The sequence below is a fragment of the Elephantulus edwardii genome, unplaced genomic scaffold (genome assembly GCF_000299155.1).
Source record: "Elephantulus edwardii isolate Elephantulus edwardi_28Jun2011 unplaced genomic scaffold, EleEdw1.0 scaffold00361, whole genome shotgun sequence".
In the NCBI taxonomy this organism is placed as follows: domain Eukaryota; kingdom Metazoa; phylum Chordata; class Mammalia; order Macroscelidea; family Macroscelididae; genus Elephantulus; species Elephantulus edwardii.
Window position 1 is genome coordinate 1,332,012 of NW_006400111.1, and position 4,810 is coordinate 1,336,821.

Genomic DNA, 4,810 nt, shown 5'->3' on the forward strand with positions numbered 1-4,810 from the left:
TTTTTTTTTTTAAAGTAAGCTGGAGAGTGTCTATGTGACTTTGATAAAAACAAAGAGGGGCAGGGCTTCAAACTAAGGGATCATTGAAAAAAATAGTGTTGTTTGATGACAGCCTAATTCTGAGGTATCCACTGTTTTTGTGGAAATGTAACGATTATTGAAAAAAATGCACTGAAATTGATAATGCCGTATTGAGTCTCCTAGAATTAAAGGGTGAAACTTCCGGGTTGTGGCAATTCTGCTGGGCTTTGACCAACACCATAGTAAGGCCAGGCCGACATTGCTGCTCTTCAGCACTCTGGAGAGGTCCTTAACAGCCGACTTTCCCAATGCAATTCATCTCTTGACTTCCTGGCTGCTAGTACCAAGAGTGTTGATTGTGGAGCCAAGCAAATTAAAGCTGGTAACAATCTCAATCTCTTCACCATCTGTCATAATGCCACCGATTGGCCCAGTGGTGAAAATCTTTGTTTTCTTGATATTGAGCTTCAATCCATATTGAAGACTGCAGTAGTCCTTGACCTTCTGCAGGAAGCTTTTCAGGTCCTCCTTAGTTCTAGCAAGCAACCTACCTTAGATGGACTATTTCCTGAAAAAAAAAAAAAAAAAAAAAAACCTTACCTCTCTCTGAAAATTGCCTAATATGTAAACCTTCAGTATTGTTATTGTTGTTATGTGCCATTGATTCAAGTAAGACATATAATGACCCTATGAACAACAGATCTGAACCTTGTCCTATCCTGAGCCAGCCTCATTATCTTTGACACATTTGAACCTGTTGCTGCTGTCACTTTTGTCAATTTTTCTGGTTGAAGGTCTTCCTATTTTTCACTGACCCACCACCTTCCCCAAGCAGGATGTTCCTCTCTGAGGAATAGCCTCTCCTAGCAACATGCCCAAAGTATGAAAAACAAAGCTCTGTCATCTTTGCCTACAAGGAGCATTCTGGCTGCACTTTCTCTGAAACTTATCTGTTCTTTTCAATGTCCATGGGATATTTAGTTCTCTTCTCCCACAGCATAGCTCAAAAGCACCAATTCTTCTTCTCTCATTCTTATTCATTGTTAAGCTCTTGGATGCACGGCTTCTAGCTTGAACTATTTGTTAGCATTAATATTAAACTTGGCTACTTTGTCCCCCTAAACAAGGACCAATTTACCTTGCTGAAGCTCTGGCTGTAGCTGGTTCTCATTCTCCCTCGCAAACCTTTCCTTTCTCTCTCATAAACCCTGTTTATCGAGGGGATGAGGGTGGGGTACAACACTCATTCCATGCCAAGGCAATATGCAGTTCATTCCTCTGTCTCTTTCCTTGTTTTCATTCAGTTTCTTCCTTCAGTTGTCATATGAACTATTTCTTTCTCATTTCCTTTGAAATTCAGGGATCTAGGATTATCATCTGTACCCATTATCTTTGTTTTTTTGTATTTTAATCTACAACCTTCTTGGAAATTTCTTCATCATTTCTTGACTGCTGCTTCCAAGGGCATCAACTGTGGAGCCAAGTAGAATTAAGTCCTTCACAGTTTAATATCTTCTTTCATTCATTGTGGCGATGTTTCTTGACCTAGTTAATTACAGACAGGTAACAACCGCAGCCTTGGAATCTCTGTGGGGCAGTTTCTCTCTGTCCTATCTGGCTCCTAGTTGGAACAGACTTAAAGACAATGAGTTTGGATTTGTTTGTTTGCTTTAGGAAAAACTGACACTCATGCTCAGATATGAACATTCTAAGACATAAATTTTGCATCTGAAGCTGGACCTTTTGCACACAGAAGAGTATACTTATAGTTATTTGTATTCAACTATTATTGCTTAAATGTGTTATGGTTGTAAATCTATCAGTCTCATTTCCCCTAAGCCTTTAGCACAAAATCCACAGATCATATTATTGTATTTATAAATAATAGTAAATCTTATCTATAGTCAATACTTTCTTTCTCCTTGTTCTTCCCTCAGTGCTAAATCAGCCTTATAAATTATGTGTAGTAAATTCCCGAAATATTTAACATAATTTCTAAACTTGATTAACAACATTTGCCCAAAGCTTTAGCTTCTTAAACCGCACTCACAAACTTGAATCTTTCAAGTGCGTCAAACATCTATCAAAGCTGGCTTATAAATCTAACAAGCATAATTGCTATGCCCTTAAACACTGTTTACAAACCTAATTCTAACATTATTTACTAATCTGGAAATTCATTAAATCTTCACTTTCAGTCTGTATCAGTCCAGTTCTCTTACATGTTTTAAAGTCACAAGCCTTTTCATGTCAAATTCTTTTAATCCACTTGTTTGTGATCAGGTAACTCAAAAGCAGCAGAAAGTAAAACACACACAGTTGTGCTGATCAGGGGTTTTGTTTTTTGGGTTTTTTTTGGGTTTTTTTTTACCATCAAGCTCTTGTTTTATTTATTATTTTTTAAATTTTTAAATTATTATTAATTTAATGAAAAATTTACAGAGACTTTGAATTTCCATTCATTCACTGTTGCACTTTTCTCCCTGCCCACCCCTCCTCCTCCAGTACATTCTTCTCTTTGAAAAGTAAACGAAAATTTTTTTCATTGTTTTACAATCCCTTCCCCCAGGTCCACTCCACTATACAGCCTTCATTCTGGACTTGATCAGGGTTTTTTTGATAAATTTATGCCCACAGATCTCCAGTGAACCCCTGGCACTGCTCTCTAACACTACATTTTCCTATATCCCCAACAGATGAGTCCGGTTGATTCCAACCCATGGTGAGCCTCCATCGGATTTCTTAAACTGTCTGTTAATTTATTCACTTTCTTGTTTTCCCAGGTGGCTCTCACCAGTTGCCTCTGCTCCCAATGGATGAAGTTACTATTTAACAGAGAAGACAGAAGGAGTTAAAATAGAATGATTTCCCACTTGCAGGTAAGATGGCAGAGTAGACCAATAACAGTTCAGGCCTTCTCCATCAAAGACACCAGAAAACAAAGATAACAGATACAAACAATAATCACGGAACTCCGAGTTTATAAAGAAAAGGCAAAAAAATACTTTCAACATTGGCTAAAGAAAGTTTGTCAAGCAGAATAAGGAGACAGAGGGAAAGATCGTAAACAGCACCGTGTGGTTCTTTTGAACAGCTGGCTATGCAGTGTGGAAACCCTGGGGCAGTTATTATCCATGTCAGCGGACAGCTAATGACAGGAAAGATGCGATGTTTCTCCTTGTCCCTCTTGCTCTCCCGTTTGTCCTCTTGGCAGTCTGACATACTCACCATTCTTCACCACTGCCACAGTTGAGAGGCATCTGTTCTTCTTCAATCTTCCTTATTCATTGTCCAGTTTTCACACGCATGTGAAATGAGTACTGACTTTTGCTCCTCCACATCCTGCCTGGAGACACTGAGTGGCTGATAGTGTTCCCGTGGCCCGACTCAGCTCTATCTGAGGTCAAGCTTGTACCATTTTGCTGGAGCGTGAGTGTTTCTACACTTCAAAATCTCCCTCTGGGAGCCTACAGACTGGACTGTGGCTGGCCTGCAGTCATACCTTGAATTAGCGAGGAAACCACCTTTGAATGGGGTCGTTGTCTATTTTACCAGGCACCCTTCCTTGCCTGGAACACTTCATGTCCACACGTGGAGCAATACACCTGCCTTACCGCCATCACTGGGGAGGTGAGGTCGGCAGTAACCGTCTCTTCACACTAGTCATTTCTGACTGAGTGCTCCACCAGCACCCACCAACTAGACCAGCAAAGGCGTGATCCCTTTTCAGGCAGGTTATCTGAGGCTCCTCTGAGGCCAGCGGAAACTCTGTCGTAAACTGAGTGTCCCACCCCTTGACAGCCCAAAGGCTGGAAGAGGTGCTACACATGGTATGGCTTACATCTTGGGACTTCAGTCACCTCTCAAATAGGCAGAAACTCGGACTTCACGGGGCACCCTGACTCCATTCTTCAGCTGGACTGTCTGACACACTGTCTCAGGTCAGACCCACTGTCTCAGGTCAGACCTCTTATCTTTACCCAATGTAGCAGTGAAAAGAGCATCACTTAAATGCTCTGTTCACCCCCCTGGAAGGTCTCTCTCTTTTTTCCTGTCTCTCTCGCTCTCTTTTTTTCCCCCCATTGCTTTCTAGGTTTTTATTTACTTGTATTATTTTCTATTCTGCTCGTATTTTTAAATTTCCCCCCCTCATAGTTCCGCCTGTATTTTCTGCTTTTAGAGTTCCCCCCCATTTGTTATCTCTTCTTTCTCTCTTCATCCTTTTTTTATTCCCTTTTTTGTTCTTTTCCCCTTCTTTTTCCTTTCTATCCTGATTGTCCTTCATTTTGTAAACTTCTCAGCTTTTGTTTTACTATTTTCTTTGAAAAACAAAAATAAAATTAGTTCAATAGTTCACATCCTGATTTTGTTTCTAATTTTAAAGGGATAACTTGGATGTTTTCTTGTTAAGCATAATGATGGCCTAATGATAGGGAGTTATTCTGCCAATCCAAAGGCCCACAGTATGAATTCACCAGCTGCTCTTCAGGAGAAAGATGAGCAGTCTTCTCCTGTGTTGTTTTTAGTCTCTGAAAACCTGCTGGAGCGTCAGCTAGGAGTTGGTTCTGACTTGATGGCTGTAAACAACAAAACTGAGGTGAGGTGGGAAAAAAGGAGCAAGGGGAAAAATCAGAACGCTGGTAGTGTTTTCTTCCTTCCTAAGAGTTATACCTAGACAGAAATGTTAAGTTTGTGGCAGTTTATCACTTTGAAAAATGTACGCTTATGTGTATTTTATTGACTTACTGAAATATTTTCTTTGTAGTGAAAATATACAGAAATATAAGCC